At 36.6% G+C, this 22,053-nt stretch overlaps 1 protein-coding gene and 4 pseudogenes across 1 annotated transcript in view; 1 reads left to right on the forward strand and 4 right to left on the reverse strand.

Annotated features, from left to right (window-relative positions):
• The window catches only part of LOC145259084 (uncharacterized), a 154,666-nt gene that overhangs the window by 120,669 nt on the left and 11,944 nt on the right, over positions 1 to 22,053 (forward strand). The window lies entirely within an intron of this gene.
• Positions 18,571 to 18,733, reverse strand: LOC145259359 (U2 spliceosomal RNA; annotated as a pseudogene).
• On the reverse strand, positions 18,879 to 18,987 carry LOC145259377 (U2 spliceosomal RNA; annotated as a pseudogene).
• Positions 19,079 to 19,241, reverse strand: LOC145259383 (U2 spliceosomal RNA; annotated as a pseudogene).
• Positions 19,333 to 19,495, reverse strand: LOC145259384 (U2 spliceosomal RNA; annotated as a pseudogene).

Raw genomic sequence — 22,053 nt, forward strand, 5'->3', positions numbered from 1 at the left:
ATGGTCGGTATCTCTCCCTCTCTCTCTCTCTCTCTTTCTCTCTCTCTCTCTCTCTCTCTCTCTCTCTCAATATATATATATATATACATATATATATTACTATTTCATTTATTCACATAAATTTACTATACGAAAGTATAGATTTATGCATAAACTTTAAGTATTTATTTCAAAAGTGCTCAATACGTAGGTAGAGCTAGTTAGTAATTTATAAAATATATATGGCGATTAAGTGTACACTGCATTATTGTGTACACATAGGTATATTTATATGTATATAAAAAAAAAAAGAAGCAGAACGGCCACCTAAAACCATTAACCTAGCTCTAAAACAGATCCTTTGTTTGATAAAATGCATGCCCATTGGCTGGTAGGAAGGGGCGCGGTGGATACTAGAAAGCTGATTGGCCAACTAGTAATCCTCAACATGTATAAAAACAAGAAGCAACGACAGAATTCGCCCATAAGCCTGACGAATCCTATAGTTGGATGAAACGCAGAATATTCAGTGTAGCTTAATCGCCATATATATTTTATAAATTACTATATATATATATATATATATATATATATATATATATATAGTAATTTATATATATATATATATATATTTAAAGGAGATTAGAACAATAGTCTAAAGAGCTGAGTGTATTTTAATGTAACAGTGAAATTACTAGTTTAATTAAAATACAGGAAATAGAAAGTGCTCGTTGTAATTTAGATATATAATAAGCTAGATAGTTAAATGTCCTAGAGCTAATTCAATATTAAGTAATGTGATTGATAATTTAAAATTTAAAAATCAAATTATAATTAAATTAAAAATCCGTTTCATTGTTTTCCGAAACGATCGTACAGATAATTGATTTTGTTATTGTTCCTTCTTATGAAACGGATTTTTAATTTAATAATAATTTGATTTTTAAATTTTAAATTATCAATCACATTACTTAATATATATATATATATATATATATATATATATATATATATATATATATATATATATATATATATATATATATATATAGGCCAAACAGACCCAGTAAATTATTTCACTCCGAATGTAACTATCGCAAGACATCACATCCCTATTATTTTACCTAGCATCTTCTCTCCTCTTCTGATGAGAAGCATTAGGCTTCGAAATACCATGGTATAAAGGGTTCCAACTCACCCCACATTCTTAATTGATGTATACCTTATTAAATAAATGAATAAATCTATGCATATATCACTGTATAGTTTTATACCTTTATTTCCCCTCTTTATTTTCTATATAAGCTCCAAAACAATTTGTTGAGCTTTGTATTATCCCGATGAGTTTCCTCTTAAAGAATTGATTTTATTGTCTCCCTTTTACCTCCCCAATTATTAATATTCATATATATATATACAGAGAGAGAGAGAGAGAGAGAGAGAGAGAGAGAAAGTTATGAAAATACCTATGGCAATATATATATATATATATATATATATATATATATATATTAATCGTAACACCCTGCACTGAAGATTCCCGAAAGGATGAAACACTAGTGTCTGTAGGTATTTAATTAATATAGTAAATAATGATATATATATATATATATTACTACCTAGCTCTACGTATAAATCGAGCACTGTTAAAGTAAATACTGAAAATTTACGCATAAAATGATATCTTTGTATATTAATTCATGTGACTAAATGAAATATATATATATATATATATATATATATATATATATATATATAAGCAAATTAAATATAAAACGGCAGACGACACTATGTATATGCATGGGAAAATAGTTGCCTAGCAAGGGTGCAGTATACTCAATGCAAGTCTCTCGATGTATCTGTTCCAACTCATGTCCCTGTGAACGTTAAGCCGAGGAGTTTGAAACAAAGTAAGTTCAACTAATGTATCATTAGTTATTGGCGGTTAAGAAGGTTTCTTGTAATTATTAAAGGAAATGAGTTTGGTATTGACAGCATTGAACTTTACTATCCATTTTGACACCATTCCACTACAGACTGGAAGTTTCCCTCTAGGATTTCCGCCATTGCTTGGATATGTCTGTTATGGTGTTAAATGGTAATAAGAACGAAGGCACACAGGACTTTTAGGAACGAACGTATTCACATATATAACAGGCAAAAGTAGGTGGAGCAATACCATACCTCCTTGGCTGCGTGCCAATCTCTGACTGCCGGGCACCGGAACTCGATACCGGAAGTGACGTCATCAGAGGAAGTGACATGAAAGTTCATTAATCCCATGGTGTTCATTCGTTTTCCCCTCGTGCCTGTTATAGAGTGTGGTGACGTCACAAATATACCATGCAATTTTATCAGGGAGGTCATTTACAAATATCAAATATACCCATCTCAGAGGCAATTTTATGAGGGTGGTCATTTATGAATATCAAATATACCCATCTCAGAGGCAATTTTATCAGGGAGGTCATTTACAAATATCAAATATACCCATGTCAGAGGCAATTTTATCAGGGAGATCATTTATATCAAATATACCCATGTCAGAGGCAATTTTATGAGGGAGGTCATTTGCAAATATCAAATATACCCATCTCAGAGGCAATTTTATCAGGGAGGTCATTTACAAATATCAAATATACCCATCTCAGAGGCAATTTCATCAGGGAGGTCATTTATGAATATCAAATATACCCATCTCAGAGGCAAATTTATCAGGGAGGTCATTTACAAATATCAAATATACCCATCTCAGAGGCAATTTTTTTCAGGGAGGTTATTTACAAATATCAAATATACCCATGTCAGAGGCAATTTTATCAGGGAGGTCATTTACAAATATAAAATATACCCATCTCAGAGGCAATTTTATCAGGGTGGTCATTTACAAATATCAAATATACCCATCTCAGAGGCAATTTTATGAGGGAGGTCATTTACAAATATCAAATATACCCATCTCAGAGGCAATTTTATCAGGGTGGTCATTTACAAATATCAAATATACCCATCTCAGAGGCAATTTTATCAGGGAGATCATTTACAAATATCAAATATACCCATTTCAGAGGCAATTTTATCAGGGAGATCATTTACAAATATCAAATATACCCATCTCAGAGGCAATTTTATGAGGGAGGTCATTTACAAATATCAAATATACCCATCTCAGAGGCAATTTTATCAGGGAGGTCATTTACAAATATAAAATATACCCATCTCAGAGGCAATTTTATTAGGGAGATCATTTACAAATATCAAATATACCCATGTCAGAGACAATTTTATCAGGGAGGTGATTTACAAATATCAAATATACCCATCTCAGAGATAAATTTATCAGGGATGTCATTCTCAAATTATTGTGGTTGTTACAACAACAAATACTCATCTAGCTGTAACAACTGTCAACAAATTTTCCACATGTATACCTAAAACTAAAGGAAAATTCTATAAGTAAAGTTTCTCTACTATTCCTTCTGTGGAACACAATACCGCGGGGTTGCTTCCCAGCTGGTCGTTTCAAGTCAAATCTATTAAGTTCTTGTTGACTCATCCTCTTATATTGTTCTGTTGTCTGTCTCTCTGTAACGATTTATCTGTTTATCACTGTCACGTGTTCTATTGTTGGTATCATAAAAGGGCTATGTTGTATGATCGTCTAAATGTTGCTGTCTATTTGTGATATAGTCATATCTAATTGTTCATATGCAGTTGTGTGTGTGTGTGTGTGTGTGTGTGTGTGTGTGTGTGTGTGTGTGTGTGTGTGTGTGTGTGTGTGTGTGCGTGTATTTTTGACATACCTTAACTTCATGCATCGTTGATCTTGTCCACCTGGTATTCATCTTGTTCTTGGAGGGGAAATTGGAAACCTGTTTTGGACGAATATTCATTCACTCCAAGACGATGAATGGTTTTATATAGTTTTTATTTACCTTTCAACTGTTGGTCGCAGAAGAATGGAAAGTGAATGTCTTTGCTGTGCATGGTTACTTCAAGGTCTTATTTTCACACACGTCAGCGTCCCCTCAATCAGTGAAGGGGAGGGGACGACCTGTTAAGCCGTTCGTTCTTCTTTACAACTAAAACCCAAACTCACTGACTCCAGCTAACCTGATCACGTGACTCACCACGCAGATCCGATCAGCTGACCCTCACTTCCGGTAAAACGCGTCTACAATATAATTTACCATATTTCTTTCTTATGTTCGACCTATTTCCTAAACCACGTATATATAATCATGTTTGTTGCACTTCTACAAACATGCGTGCTGCTAAATAAATAAATAAATAAATAAATATATTCTAGCTTGTTTTGACAATCAAACACAGAGACGGTTTCATAACAAAACTGGAAGAATACTGGAAGAATACATAATGCAATTAAATCCTTCTTAAGTAAGAGAAAAATTCAAGTTGTCCTCGATGGTCGTACATCTAAACAATATGATATAAATGCGGGAGTACCTCCGGGGTCTATCCTTGGACCTTTATTATTCTTGGTATTCATAAATGACCTTCCTGGTAAAATTGTTTCTGAGATGGGTATATGGGTATATTTGCTGATGACATCACACACTAATAGCAGGCACAGGGGGAAACAAATGAACACATATCTAAGTAAATGGTAGAAACTTTAGAGGATGACCTCCAATCTTTAGTGGAATGGGGACAAAAATGGAGGATCACATTCACTGCTGCTAAGACTAAGCTTGTTTCCTTCAATAATTACAAGAAACATTCTTTACCACTAATAGTAATGGCCAAAAACACATTACCCGAAAGAACTCCCTTTAAACTCATCGGCCTAACATTTACATGGAACATGAACTGGAATAGATACATTGAGAGCATTGCCAAGGTTGCTGCAAAGAAGGTAGACTCTCTCTACCGTGCTAGAAAGTTACTCACACCTGAAAGTATCTTGTACCTCTATAAGGCCACTATTCGCCCATGTATGGAGTATTGTTGTCCCATTTGGGCTGGTGCATCTGCTACTTGTCTCTCACACCTGGACAGGGTTCAAAAGAGAGTAACCAACCTGATAGGTCCTGAACCGTCATCTAGGCTTCAGCCTCTGTCCCATCGACGAAATGTTGCATCCCTCTGCCTGTTTTACAAGTATTTTAATGACGTGAACACCCCCGACAAACCCGACAAGCAGCTAAATCTCACCCCTTCACTGTAGAGATCCCTATGCGCAAGAAAGCCTTCTACTCCAATAGTTTCTTCCCCAGAACTGCTAGACTTTGGAACTCACTTCTGGGATTCTGCTTTTCCAACTGTACTGACATGCAGAAGTTCAAGTGTAATGTGAACAGACATCTTGCTATTCAAAATTGAATACAAAAAACTGTTTTTATTTAATTATTATTGTGCCTCTCAGTGGTCGTTGGACGTGTCGAGCAACGTCGGTGAAAGATGGGGGTTGGGGTTGACGAACTAAGGACGTAAAAATCGTGCGTCTCTCTTCATCCCTCACTCTTTTTGACTTGATTCATCAAACCTTTTGCTTTTATTGACAAATTCTTTTTTGTTCCATTAGAGGTCAATATATGTGAACAAGTACGACATGGTATTTTCTTTGTTCTATTGGAGGTCAAAGTCCGACATGGTATTTCCTTTGTTCTCTGCTAACCTGGAGTCTGTGTATGCACAAGTTCTAAGTTCCTTTATCCAACAATATAATTAAACCTTAAACTGATCGTAACGGTGTCGTCACACCGTCTACTTAATACTCATTAATCTTTACCCTCGAATGGCATCCGGGCCTTGATGTGCGGTGACCCCGCCTCTAAGTGAATAAAAAATGAAAAGAAAACGAGAACTTCACGTGACGGACGTCAAGTGTTTACAGCTATTCAGAGGTTATTTAATCGTGCACAAATTTTATAGGAAAAGTATAAGTTGTCTCGCGAGAATTGAATTGACTGCGAGATTACGAATTCAATCGATAGAAACGTGACAGCAATAACAATTATGGAAAAATTGATACATTCTGTTAGTCATGAGGGTGGGCCTAGTAGAACCGGTAAATTAAAGACTCCAATAAATTCCGATATTAGTATTCCGATTATATTGAAGCGATTAGCTTCCAAAAATGACTGTTAAAATCCCATCCGAGTGGTCTTTTAATGCCTCGTATATAACTATAAAATAAAATACATGTTCACAGTACTCGGCAGTTAATAGCGATGTAATCGAATCCAGTCCCACGAAAATATACACACTAGACGATCAACTAAATGATATGACGTATATACATACACGCATTTACACGTACACGAATATACAGAAAATTATATATATATATATACACACACACACACAAACATATATATATACACACACATTTACACATACACGAATATACAGAAAACGATAACCCCCCCCCACTATTCAACATGTACGTCGTTATAGAACATATATGTATGTGATGATTGCGACGTCTTGTCAGACTAGTGCCACTCCCTCAGACACTGAATGTTCATGAGCCCGAAAAAAGACATATAGTCCTGCCAGTGAATTCACATGCTCAAGCAGACATGACACTAAAGACGGTCATTGTTATACATACATATATATACACGCACACACACACATACATATGTACACATATCACACACATATATACATGCGTACATACACAATACACAATACGCACACATACATATACATACACACACACAGGCAAACATAAACAAGACGTATGTACACACAACGTAACACACACACTATATCTATATATATATATATATATATATATATATATATATATATATATATAAGAATATATGTCTGCCTGTCTCCATATTTTCAAACTCTATCTCCATGGAAACTAAAAGTCTCAGAGTGGCACTAGGGGACTTCAGATGATTAGATTTTTTATAGGCCTTTAACTGATTAAAATAGCGAAAAGAGTGAAAATTAAAAAAAAAATCGTTATACATTTTGAACATTCATCTTAGTTTATTTTTAATTTTTAATCAGTTCATATGCGTGTGACGTTGGTACAGTGGTAACGTCACCAGCTTTGAATGCTACCGTTTCAATTTCGATTCTAGCTGATGGTACCCAAATACTTTGTTTTTACTTTTGAAGTCACTACTCTAAAATAATGTATACGGACTCTTGACAAATTAATATATCATATTTAAGCGTATTTTACGACCGGGCAAAGCCGGGGTCTCCCTGCTAGTAACGGATATTCTTTGCTTTATGATTCTTTTTTTTTTATTTTTTCGATTTTCCGTATAATCTTTTTTTTTTAATATCAAACTCAAAAATATTGATGAAACTTTCATAGTTATCACGAACGCTTTCGATTCAACTGAGAATCATCTTCAGATGTTGATGAAGTGAAAGTGTGTAGGAGCAAAAAATGGAAATTAAAAAAGTGAAACGTAAAATATGCAATAAATTTTATCACGTGATTGAAAGTTAAAAGTATATAAAAAATCGATGAAAAGTCGATAAAAATTGGAGTTTTCAAACCAACGAGTAAATGGACCAACATTGGCAAAGCACACCGTTATTGCTCTGATCGAATGCAGTGTTATTTATAGTAGGGTAATGGGTTCGAATCTAAGATGCTTCGAGAATTTTCAACTTTTTAAAATTGTTTTTGCGTTGTACAAACTTTGTATTATCAACAACGATTTGTCTAAGATTAGATGTTAGCATATGGCGCTGGTGTTGTTTAAATGGAGAATAAGTCGGGGGGACAACGTTGTCGTTGTATGTCCAATGTATGTATTATTCTTATGTTTATTTTAGACATTAGAATGAGATGTAATTTGATTGAAACATTGTGTGATATAGGTACGTAGAAGAGATTTAGAAGGCTATTACAATGCGAGGAATGGAATGTAGTCGGTGTTGAGGAAAAAAGACGGGAATCCGCCAGAAGAAGGTGGAGGTGCGAAACGTCTCAAATATCTGTCAGCTCCTTGACGTTGTAATTAAAGAGTGGAAGACCATTCCAGTGGCTACATGTGAAACTCTGGTAAACTCCATGCCGAAAAGAGTAAAGGCAGTTTTGGACAATGATAGTGGCCATATAAAATATTGAGAGTTGACATGTTGTATGTTAATATTGACAACTTTTCGTAAGAGGTGTACTCACTTTTGTTGCCAGGGATTTAGCTTTTAATGGCTATAGTTTAAGTTATTTTGAGAGGAAAATAAATTAACTCTGTTATATATGATGCAGACAGACTACTTTCCATTGTGTCAAAATAATCATTTTTTCGGTGTTGTCCCATAGATATGCTTAAATATTTGATGAAATGTAGGGGTGTACTCAATTTTCTGACACACACACACACACACACACACACACACACACACACACACACATATATATATATATGATTAGTTTTTTTGGAAAAAGAATTCCAGCAGAGTGCTCAATTAAAAGGAAAATCCAAATTTCAAGAGCGTACTTATATTTTGTGTACAGAAAGTTGTTAGTTGAGACAGGTCATTGGTACCGTCGGTTTCAAGCCCGATAATAAGGCCCGTTTAAGGTATCCTTATCGAGCTCTCTTCAGCCAATATTCGCCTATCTTATAACCGGAAGTGTGAAGTATATATACCTCGCGAATCGATAGATAAAAAAAAAAAAAAAAAAAAAGGGGGGGGTAAACAAAACGAGATTTGAACGTGGATTCGCGAGGTATATATACTTCACACTTCCGGTTATAAGATAGACGAATATTGGCTGAAGAGAGCTCGATAAGGATACCTTAAACGGGCCTTATTATCGGGCTTGAAACCGACGGTACCAATGACCTGTCTCAACTAACAACTTTCTGTACACAAAATATATATATATATATATAAATATATATATATATATATATATATTAAATTGTAATTCAATGAATTTCCAAAAACTCTCATTGAAATGAAATGAAGTGGTTGAGTTTCATATCAAAGATTTTTTATTATTCTAAGCAAGACAAAGAATGCTTTAGAAAATTAATCTCCTTAACCTATAGGGTTTCGATGTCTACCATCTCATCAGAGGAGAGAAAATATTAGCAAATACTTATAAAGGTATGCACCCTATTTGCTAAAGTCAGTGAGACATGGAAAGTCAAAGTAAAAATAATTTTACCAAGCAAGTGGATCTAAAAAAAACATTCATATCCTTTTTCTGCAAATTTCTGCTACAGGACTTCTAATAAATTTATTATTTTCACTTTGACTTTCCATGTCTCACCTTTATCAGTATTTGCTAATATTTTCTCTCCTCTGATGAGATGGTAGACATCGAAACCCTATAGGTTAAGGAGATTAATTCTCTAAAGCATTCTTTGTCTTGCTTAGAATAATAAAAATTCTTTGATATGAAACTTAACCACTTCATTTCATTTCAATGAGAGTTTTTTGAAATTCATTGAATTACAATTTAATTTATTTGCTCTATCTTGCATATCGAGCAATTCTTGTTTAGATGGGATAACTTATAGAATATTACTGCCAGTAATATTTTGTAAACCTACAATCTCACGTTTTCATAACAACTGATTGTTAAATAAAAACTATTCTGCAGTATAGATAGATAGATAGATAGATAGATAGATAGATAGATAGATAGATATAGATATGCGATAAGAAAAACAAATAACAAATAAATACACTGCCGAGCAACGTCGGATCAGGACAGCTAGTTTAATTTAAATTCTCTGTAGTCGGTTTACAGAAAACCATAAAAGGTTTAAAGAATCGATTTATTTTTTTGGGGGGGGACGAATAATATGTCTGGCATTTGTTCAATAGTGCATGGGGGAGGACAGCAACTTGAAAACATATTTATACTCATTATTGATTGAAGAATCGTTCGATTACAGAAGAGAGATTGGTATAAACACTTCTCCCAAGAAATAGGTTTTCGAATAAATAAAAACCTTTATAGCTGAATGGTCATTTCTCTGTATTTAAAAATCGATTCGCACACTTCAACCATCTAAGTTGGTTAAACATATTGATTGACCTTTCGGCGTTTTGGAGATGAGAGTTGGTAATTTGTATTGTTTGAGTTATTACAGCTACTTTTCTAATTTTGTATTTTATTTTCAAAAGATTTCAGCCGATGTAACCTCTGGCCTTCTTCAAGTGCGTTATGTCAAACTCAGGAATCTGTATGGAATTTCGAAACGAACCCTTTTATTTAATACACTGTTTAGTTTCATGTTTCATTAGTCATGAACCGTGGCGTTCCCTTTACTTTTAATTATGTTCCTACAGTTCAAATCTCTCCCGAACCCGCACGCCGTCTGGAACCGTCACAAAGGAACAAACCGACAAAAATAAATAAATCCTTGGAAATTTTCTTTAAGTGCAAATGAAATACATTTATTCGTGGTTCTTCCAAAACAACGCATTTCATTATTTTTTTCCAAAATCTCTTCACATATACACAGACACACAGACACACAGACACACACACACACACACACATCTGCCGTGGGGCGCCACCCCACGCCGGTGCCAGCCAGTGCTTTCTCGCCCTTGACTTTCACACGTCCATCTTGCTTTGCTTTAACTTAGCTTCACTGCCAACTACGTGGAGTACTTTACCTCTTCTTTTTCTGTGACGCAAGCTCGCGCACACCTGCTAATTTGCATACGTGCTTTAACGGCTCCTGCTAATATTTTCACTAGCCAGCTATCCTTCGGCTGCTGATGATATTTTCACACGCGCTTATACGTGTTCTGTTACAGTTTAAAGAAATTATCAATTATACAAAACATTTTAGTTTTTTAAAAAGGAAAAAAGTTATAGCCCGTTGACGCAGGATTAGTGCTTTATAAAAAAAATGATGGGTAATTATGGCTAGATTTGTTTGCTTGTTTTTTTCATTAAATACTAACCCCTATTAATCCATAACTGTACATCGAATGGATGTCATAATATTTAGTTCGCTGCATTTTATCATAAAAATGACTCATGCAAATTTGGATTCAGATCAGCCCAGTAGTTTCCGAGAAAAGGTGAGAGTGATGTCGTATTGTATTGATTAATTTCTATTAATCCCTATTAATCCCTAACTGTGCATTGAACGGAGGTCATAATGATTAGTTCGCTGCACCTTATCATAACAAAAGTCCATACGAAATTTCAGTTAGATCGGCGCAGTAGTTTCAGAGAAAACATGAGTTAATTAATATAATTAAGGCTAGACAATCGAACATAGGCGATTACTTTCGGAAACATCAGCGAAAAAAGCCCTCACAGTTTAAAAGTGCCCAGTTGAAGGTGAAATAATTAATGTTTTTCACCAATTTTTCGATATTTTTCGTCCGAAGGGTCGAGCTTCAAAACAATCCCAATCTCTTGAGAACCCGTCGCCTCTGCCGAAAGTTTTAGGCAGACATACATACATACAACATACATCTATATATATGAAAGCGAAAATGAATGTATGTATGTGTGTATGTTTGTGCGTCTGCTAAAAACTTTCGAGAGACTGAACAAAAATTGACAAACTTGGTCTCATATGAAAGCCCCATCCTTCTCCCGACAAATATCGAAAAATTGGCAAAAAACGTTTATTTTTTCACCCTGAAATCAACACTTTTCTACAGGAGGGGTCAGTAAAACTGTCCTCTCATGACGAAATCAGTTCTACGCATGCGTCAGACGGCGTCATAACCTGATTTAGTTTAAATATTTGAAGAACTGACACAATTTCATGTACGTCGTGTTAACTCAGTTGGTTAGAGCGCTGGGTCATTATCTAAACGTTTTGGGTTCGAATCGTGGTGTGAGATGTCTTTTTCTTTTTCTTTTTTCGATTTTTTAAATTTTAATATTGAAGCAGGGTTATTTAAGCCATTTTTCATGTAACGTTCGTTTTTCTGTTTTTTTGTTTTTTTTATTTCGCTTATTCTTAGGTTTTCATTAACACCCTCCACCCCCGACGACCACACACACCCAAAAACACCCGGGTACCCACCGATTTTTTAATTTTTAATATTGAAACAGGCTTATTTACGCCATTTTTCACGTATTTTTTTTTTCTATATTTTGAGGGGGTTTTATTTTTCAGAAGTTTTAACGTTCGTTTTTCTGTTTTCTTTTTGGTTTTTGGTTTTCAGATTTTTACATTTAACATCGTTCGCTTGCCTTACGTTAGTTTTTTTTTTGTGTGTTTTTTGTTTTGATTACCCCCCCATACACACACACACACACACACACACACACACACACACACACCGCCGCCCGGGTACCCTCCCCCCCCACCGCTTTATTTTTCAGATAAGTTTTAAAGTTCGTTTTTCTGTTTTCTTTTTTTTTTTACTTCGCTTATTCTTAGGTTTTCATTAACACCCTCCCCACCCCGTCCGACGACACACACCTCCAAACACTCGGGCAACGCCGGGTACCCCCACCGCTAGTACATAACAGACAGGTGAGATTTATATTATAGAAGATTAATATAATATAAATTTGCTTGAAGTAAATGCAATTATTTACTTCTCTTGAAAATGCTATTTTGAATATTAAAATTGACAGACCAACGAAAATATTAATTGCAAGCTTAACACATTAGACCTTGATTAAACATAACGTGACAGACTAATAAAAATTTCAATTGGAAACTTAAACATGTAAAGTGGTAATTAAACCCAATCCGATCGAATTTTAACTCGGCTTTGTGAAAATTTCAAGACTAAATTTCCACCACTTAAAATGTCGCATTCAATTCGTAATCAGATTCGTAAGTATTTTTCATCAATTCATTTAACACTTAACGTTTTCCAAAGAATTTGTCTACTTTTAAATTTCTTTTTTTTTTTTTATCACTTATTTATTTATTGATATTTGCACAGGACATATTTTCAATACTTGCATCAACGGCTTTCATAGATTTTCTAACGTTCGAAAAGTAATGCCTCCTATTTTTTTATTCCATCCGAATGGATCGTTTTCCAAACAAATTATTGTCTACTTTTAAATACACCTACGATGTAAAACGATTTTTTTATTTCTTACTAATTAACCGTAATGTTTAATTCCTTTTTAAAAAGAGAATTTTTTTTTAAAAAAAGCGGAAAGAAACTGAGACATGTGCATGCGAGTATTGTTTGTTTTTTCTAAATAATTCACTTCTTGTAAGTAAGAAAAAAAAGTCGAGCTGAGATCGAAACCAAAAACTTACATACCACCAAGAAATGGTCAGGTTGAAGAATACCCTCCGTCGTAACAACTACCCCGATAGCATACTATCCACCAGACGTGTTAATCGTATAAGAGAGGAGAATGAAACCCAAAAACATCCAACGGTCTGCCTACCATACATACGAGGCATCTCCGAAAAGATTCAGAGAATATGTGCCCCCTACAACATCAGGACGGTATTCAAGAGCGAGTCAACACTCAGACGATACCTGGTACGAGTGAAGCCCCGCATGGAGGAGAACATGACCAAAAACTGCATATACTCCATTCTATGCAGTTGTAGAAAGGTTTACAAGGGTGAAACATGCCGCCCCCTTAAAGTAAGGGTGGAAGAACACCGAAAAGCGGTAACTAAAGGGGAGACGGAAAAATCGGGTATAGCCAACCATGTCTGGATGGAGAGGGGGGGACCATCGCCCCCTATGGGATGAAGTAAAAATAATAAACAGAGAGACCCACTGGAAAGTGAGAAAACTTAAAGAAACAGCTCACATGCTCGGACATAACAACCTACTGAGCAAACCAAGCATAGAGCTGAATGCAATTTGGACACCTCTGATAGAGAGAGAAAACCTTGAATAACAACATAGGTTTAACATTAACAAAAACCAACTAAGAATTGTCCGAGTGGTCCTAGACGTTGTATCCAAGTTTACAGTTATCCAAAGGTGCTGAGTTCAATCCTGAACGAAGGCAGTGAAAAAATAACATTCAAAACAGAGAATCAGCAACTATGTCCCAAAGCCTAGCTGGAGTCCGAACACGATACCCCCGTAATAATAATAATAATAATAAAGGGTTGGGTTCGAGACTCCTAACAAACGGTTCCCCAGTTCGATACAAAACACCTGACGAAGGCCGGAGGGCAAAACGGCCGAAACGTTGTGACAATAACAACCAAGATGAGGAAGTCAGTCCGACAATCTCAATCAAAAAAATACAGCACAGTATATATAATACACATTTATATAATCAAATAACATTATAAACACCGTACGGCGGGGCAAATACTGTAACCAGGGGCCATTTTATTCCACATCATAACCGGGGGGGGGAAGTCTCCTAGGGTCACCGTACCTCGGGGTTCTACTATATATATGTTGAAAATTGTCCACACACACACACACACGCACGCACGCGCGCGCACACACGTAAACACATGCAGTATGCACACACACGCACACACGGACACACGTACACACGCACGTGCGCACTCACGCACGCACACACTCACACGCAAACGCGTACACACAAGCACATAAACACACCCACACGCACGCATCCACACACACGCACGCGCACACTCACATGCACACACGCGCACGTACACACACACGTGCGCATTCACGCACACATACTCACTTTATGGATATATAGATATTCGCACATATTTTGAATAGTTTCATAAACAAATGGGCATTTTTTTTAACGTTATTCTCAACAGATTAGAAATAGTCGATGTTTACACGCCATTTTGTATGAATTGTGTGAATTGCAGTGTTGAATAAAAAAGATTTCAAATGAATATTTTTTTTTAAATATAAATAGATTTTATCTGCTTCTTCTGCAGCATTGGAAGAAAATGCATGTCATCTTCCGTCTTTATCTTAACCCTTAACTCTTACCCCTAACTCTAACCCTAACCCTAACCCCTAACTCTAACCCTAACCCTAACCCTTAACCCTTACCCCTAACTCTAACCCTAACCCTAACCCCTAACTCTAACCCTAACCCTAACCCCTAACTCTAACCCTAACTTCTAAGTCTAACCCTAATTCTTAACCCTGACCTTAACTCTAACACTATCCCTTAATCATTAACCTACCCCTAACTCTAATCATAACTCTTAACCCTACCCCTAACTTAACCCTTAACCCCAACCCCTAACCCTAACCCCTAACCCTAACCCCTAACCCTAACCCTAACTCTAACCCCTAACCCTAACCCTTAACCAAACGTTTACCGCTTTTGCTAATGCAAAGAAAAGTATCTGCTCTATTGTTGTTATCTTGGCAAGTGCTCGTCTGCACTCCAATCTGTTGTTCCCCCCCCCCCTTTGCCAAACTTTCACAAAAAACTCGACCAACTACCACCACTATCAACATTTTCCAAAGAATTTATTGCCTACCTTTACATGCACCCACGGCTTTAAAAATATTCTTTTTTTTTTCTTATTGATTATTATTCATCATTTATTTATCGATTAATATTTGCACACGACGTATTTTCAATAGTTTCATCAACAAAAAGGCGTTCATAGATTTTCCAACATTATCAGCAATAGTAAAGGTATAGCCGATGCGTAGGCGCCATTATGTATGCGTGCGTAACGGATTAACACAGCCTCGAGTGTCTTTTAGCCTTGATGAGAATAGAAATAGTCAGTGTGTACAACATGAATTGAAACATACATTAATGCCATTGCCAAGGCGGCTGCAAAGAAAGTGGGCTTTCTCTACCGTGTTAGAAAGTTACTTACGTCTGAGAGTATCCTGTACCTTTTTCTTTTTATTACATGGAGGTCACCACTTATCAAGGCCCGAAAGCCACTCGGGGATAAGGGTTATTACATGTACAGTAATCAATGGGATAGTATTGTAGTAATCGTTAGTAATGGAGATTTGATAAAGTGTCTTACTTAAGGGGACGGTTCATCAGGAATTTGTTTATGTTGGACTTGAAGACATCCAAGTTGTAGTGAAGTGGGAAACAGGCAAACGTAAGAGAGTTCCATAGGCGTGCACTTCTAAGAAATCATCTTTGTTCATGCAATCTACGTTTTGATTTTGGCACAGATAAAGAATGGGGAAAATTATTGACAGTGGTTTCAGCTAGACGGGTGTTTTTTCGTGAAAGATTGGCGATGGGGGACCAAAGATTGGAGCTCAGACGAGCACTTACTATAGAAATAACGATAAAACAAAGACAGGCTCGCAATGTCTATTCTGTGGGAGAGAGGTTGCAGGGAAGAGAAAAGGGCATCCCCCACTAAGCCACAAAGTCTATTTTGTACTCTGTCAAGGCAGGATAGGCTGTTTTTAGCAGCTCCTGGCCAGATGTGGCAGCAGTACTCCATCCTCTACAAGGCAACCACTCGCCCATGCATGGAGTATTGTTGTCACATTTGGGCTGCTGCATCTGCTACTAGTCTCTCCCTCTTAGACAAGGTTCAAAAGAGAGTCGGCAACCTAACAGGTCCCGCACTGTGAGCTAGTCTTCAACCTCTGTCCCATCTACGAAATGTTGCATCCCTCTGCCTATTTTACAGGTATTTTAATGGTATGTGTTCTGATGAACTTCAAGCCCCTTTACCTCCACGGCGTAAATATCCCGGATAAACCCGACAAGCAGAGATGCCTGGATGCCAAAAAAGCCTTCTACTCTAATAGTTTCTTCCCTAGAACTGCTAGACTTTGGAATCCCTTTCTGGGTTCCTGTTTCCCTGAGTGTACTAATATATAAAAGTTCAAGTGTAATGTAAACAAACATCTTGCTGTTCAACTCCCCACTTAGTATCCCTGCAAATGATGTCCCAGATAGTAGCCCTCTACGTCAAAGTGGCAATGTGAAAATGGAGTCAAAATACAAATGAAAAAAGCATTATGTATGCGTATATGAATTACAGTGTTGAATTGTCTTGGCGGAGAAAGAGCTCAATTGACGATTTATTTATTTTTTTTTATGTAATTAGTTTATGGTCGCCCTGTGCGCAGTATTAGCAGAATACGTGTACGTATCGATTAACATATTTAAAAAAAAAATTATTGTGAAATTTTGTAGCAAAAAAAAAAAAAAATGCTACTTAGTATTTGCATACGAGAGTAAGTAACTAAGATGAACCTAAACATAGATTCCATGATCAAAGCTTCTTTCTTAGAACTGCACGCCTGTGGAATTGTCTTCCGTTTTCCTGCTTTCCAACTTTCTATAATATGGTTGTCTTCAAGTCCAACGTGAACAAATTTCTGATGAGCCGTTCCACTTAAGTTAACAAATTTACCGAACTTCCATTACTATCGATTACTATATTGTTCTTTTGACTACTCTACACTCTTTAACCCTTATCCTTGAGTGGCATATCGGCCTTGATAAATGGTGACGTTTATGTAAAAAAAAAAAATGTCGTGTCCAATTCGTAATCAGTTTCTTCATTTTTTTTTTTTTTTTCGAATTAATTTAATACTTAATGTCACGGATCAGATGGGATTGCAAATTGAATGTTAATGATGACTGAGCTCATTTATTCATGACCTGAAAGTTTCATCTCTCTGTTCCAGATATTGACGGTGTGAGACTCTAAGTAAGCAACCCGTGTCATTGACGTGCTTCAGAAGCAGAGAGTCGTCACTGAATTCATGAAAAAAGTGCATTAAGAATGGTGGTGACTATGTAGAACAATAAACTCTGAGGCATCGCTGCATAACAAAAGGTTGCTCGTTTCAATGGTACTACTCTGGTCTTCGTATATATTCAATTATTTTAGTTAAAAAAAATAGTTGGGTTTACTTTTCGAATGACCTTTGTCGGGGCATTAAACGTCGCTAGCTGTTTAATATTTTTTTTATTTAAAGTTTTAGTGAATAAATGTAACACTTAATGTCATCGTATAATCAATTGTCTACCATTAAATGCGCCAACGCAGTAAAAAGATCCCTCTTTTCATCACTTGTTTATCGATTAATATTTGCACAGGGCATATTTTTAATAGATTTCTCAATAAAACAGAATTTTCTAACGTTATTCTCCATAGATTAGAAACAGTCGATGTTTACAAGCCATTTTGTATGAATTGTGTGAATTACAGTGTTGAACAGAAAAAGATCTCAAATGAATAATTAAAAAATATATATAAATAGATTAATATCTGCTCACTGGGAAGCATTTGAAGCATACGTATGTAATTTTACTTTGTTTACATAATTTTAACTCTTAACTCTAACAATAATTATTAATTAACCTTTAACAATAATCCTAGCATCGACCCTAATCTTAATCCTTAATCCTTAACCCCTCACGCTATCCCTTAATCCTTACTCTAGCCATAATTCTTAACCATGACCTTAACCCTAACCCCTCACGCTACCCCTCATCCTTACTCTAACCATAATTCTTAACCCTGGCCTTAACCCTAACTCTAACTCTATAGTAAGTAAGAGTACCTATTTACAATGCCTCCCCACGGGACAGAGTTAGACACCAGGGTCGTTTTTTAACGTGGAGAAAAGGTACAAAAATAAAAAAAATTGTCTCAGTCGTGAAGGATTTCTCCTCCACCGAAAGAGAACAAGAAATAGAAGTGCAGCATCTGAAGAACAGATGGTATTTATTTGCTCCCCCACCGAGCAAATTAGGCACAAGGCCGATTTTTAATGTGAGGAGTGAAGGGAGGGGGAAGGGAAAGGGGGACCAGCTCCCGAGAGGTGGGAAATGGGAGCTGATTAAAGGTCAGGCATGTGGGGTTGCCCCCACATCTGGTCTTTGCTAGTCATAGCTAGTCATAGCTTGCAGTATCTGAAGAACAGATACTACACTTTGATCTTGGCCAAAAGGCCAAGAGTAAGTAAGTAAGATGGTGTTTATTTGCTCCCCCACCGAGCAAATTAGGCACAAGGCCGATTTTTAATGTGAGGAGTGAAGGGAGGGGGAAGGGAAAAAGGGGACCAGCTCCCGAGAGGTGGGAAATGGGAGCTGGTTAATGGTCAGGCATGTGGGGTTGCCCCCACATCTTGTCTTTGCTAGTCATAGCTAGTCATAGCTTGCAGTATCTGAAGAACAGATACTACACTTTGATCTTGGCCAAAAGGCCAAGAGTAAGTAAGTAAGATGGTGTTTATTTGCTCCCCCACCGAGCAAATTAGGCACAAGGCCGATTTTTAATGTGAGGAGTGAAGGGAGGGGGAAGGGAAAAAGGGGACCAGCTCCCGAGAGGTGGGAAATGGGAGCTGGTTAATGGTCAGGCATGTGGGGTTGCCCCCACATCTGGTCTTTGCTAGTCATAGCTAGTCATAGCTTGCAGTATCTGAAGAACAGATACTACACTTTGATCTTGGCCAAAAGGCCAAGAGTAAGTAAGTAAGATGGTGTTTATTTGCTCCCCCACCGAGCAAATTAGGCACAAGGCCGATTTTTAATGTGAGGAGTGAAGGGAGGGGGAAGGGAAAAAGGGGACCAGCTCCCGAGAGGTGGGAAATGGGAGCTGGTTAATGGTCAGGCATGTGGGGTTGCCCCCACATCTGGTCTTTGCTAGTCATAGCTAGTCATAGCTTGCAGTATCTGAAGAACAGATACTACACTTTGATCTTGGCCAAAAGGCCAAGAGTAAGTAAGTAAGATGGTGTTTATTTGCTCCCCCACCGAGCAAATTAGGCACAAGGCCGATTTTTAATGTGAGGAGTGAAGGGAGGGGGAAGGGAAAAAGGGGACCAGCTCCCGAGAGGTGGGAAATGGGAGCTGGTTAATGGTCAGGCATGTGGGGTTGCCCCCACATCTGGTCTTTGCTAGTCATAGCTAGTCATAGCTAGTCATAGCTTGCAGTATCTGCCGGAACAGATACTACACTTTGATCTTGAGTAAGTAAGTAAGATGAATGTCGTATTCAATTCGTAATCAGTTTCTTCATATTTTTTTAGTGAATTAATTTAACGCTTAATGTCATCGTATAATCAATTGTCTACAATTAAATGCGCCAACGCAGTAAAAAGACTCCTCTTTTCACTTATTTATCGATTAATATTTTCACAGAATATATTTATAATAGTTTGAACAAAACGGCTTTCATAGATTTTCTAACGTTTCTTCTCAATAGAAAAGAAAAGTCGATGTGTACAAACCATGATCTAGGCGTGTGTAGAGTCCGGTGTAGAATAGAAAAGGGGCTCAAATGAATACAAGGTTCATTTGACAAGTAATGCCTCTTTTTTTTCTGCTGAAACGAATCAGAAGTGATTACAAATTGTATTTTTTTATGATGGCTGAGCTGTTTTATTCGTGACCTGAAAGTTTCATCTCTCTGTTGCAGATATTGACGGTGTGAAACTCTAAGAAAGCAACATCTGTCATTGATGTACGTCAGAAGCAGAGATGCGTCATTGAGTTCATAACAAAGGTGCATTAAGAATGGTGGTGACTATGTAGAAAAATAAATTCTCGATCACAAAAGTTTGTTCGTTTTAATGGTACCACTCCTGCCTTCGTAGCTCTTCAACTTTTTTGTTAAAAAATAGGATTCACTTTTAGAACGATCCTTGTAAAAAAAGTAACTAATTTATAGTCGTTAAGTATTATTTGCATGAGAGGGTGACTACGTCTTCAATTCGTAATCAGTTTCTTCAGAAATTTTTTTGTGAATTAATGTAACACTTAATGTCATCGTATAATCAATTGTCTGCCATTTAAATACGCCCACGATATGCGTTAGAAGCAGTGGAGCGTCACTGAATTCCTTGCAAATGATCATTGAGAATGGTGGTGACTATGTGGAAAAATGAATTCTGAAGCACAAAAAGCTGCTCGTTTTAATGGTACCACTCACGTTTTCGTAGCTGTTCAATTTTTTTTTTTTTTTTTTTTTAGTTAAAAAATAGGCCTTGCTTTTGGCTGGTTGTTTTTGCTTTACGGCATATCAACCCTTTTCGGGTTATTTAATGCCGAATCCAAAGACTTGAGAAAAATATTTTTAATAGAATATATTTGTTGTTTTCAAGTCGGTTTCTATTTAACCCATAGTTGGGACCCTAACAGGTACTACCACTCCGGGTCAGAGTGGACCTGGGAGCAATGGCAAGTAAAGGGTGGCTCCACCCTCCCCAAGGCCCGCAAGGTGAGGCCTCACCACTGGCTTTTGGAACAACCCTTGTATGACAAATCGCGCTCCGGCACCCATACACAGCCATCGTTCATCGCTTGCAAAAGTGCATTGAGGATGAAGGTGACTATGTAGAAAAATAAATTCTGGGGCACGTTTGTTTGTTTGTTAAATTTGTACTCATTTTAACATTAAATACTAATCCCTATTAACTATAATACTCTATTAACCCATAACTTTCGATAGGACAGATACCATAATACTTTATTCGCTGCAACTTAGCATAACAAATTTTCATACAAAATTTCAGCCAGATCAAACCAATACTCTCTGATAAACTTTTACAGTAAATTTCATATTATGATGGCAAATCCTTAACCGTGCATCGTATAGATACCATAATACTTAGTTCGCTGCAACTTAGCATAACAAAGGTTTGTACAAAATTTCAGTCAGATTGTCGCAGTAGTTTCCGAATAAAACTTCTAGCGCCAATGTGATATTGTGATGATTAAACCCAATTTATCCTTAACCGTGCATCGAACAGATATCGTAATACTTAATTCGCTGCACGTTTTCATAACAAAGGTTCATACAAAGTTTCAGTCCATCAGTAGATCGGTCCAGTAGTTTCTGAGAAAACGTGGAACGTATAGCCGATGGGCAAATAGACAGACTAAGAGAAATATAATACAAATACAAGAACAATCTGTTTGCTTGTTTTTCTCGAAATAGCCTGGATGAATTCTTCATTCCGGTGCAGAGAAAGCCGATCTGCTTTGGATAAGTATGTCAAGCGATTTAATGCCAAGAAGCAGCTTCAGGATCCAAGGCTCGATATCAACAAAGAAACGGTTTACGTCTTTTTTTTTTTTTTTTTTTTTTTTTGTTTTGCTTTGTTTGTTTTTGTTTTTGTTTTTTGTTTTTTTTTTTTTTTGTTGTTGTTTTTTTTTCTTGATATTGAGCCTTCTACACTAAACCGAAGAAAAAACAGCCGTAAACAATGTTAAGAATAAGATTCTCTGTCTCCTCATCTTCCACGGTATTCGTTGAAATAAGAGACGAAGAAAAAGGATTA

The sequence above is a fragment of the Euprymna scolopes genome, chromosome 34 (assembly GCF_053919585.1).
Source record: "Euprymna scolopes isolate OS-2025 chromosome 34, ASM5391958v1, whole genome shotgun sequence".
In the NCBI taxonomy this organism is placed as follows: Eukaryota; Metazoa; Mollusca; class Cephalopoda; order Sepiida; family Sepiolidae; genus Euprymna; species Euprymna scolopes.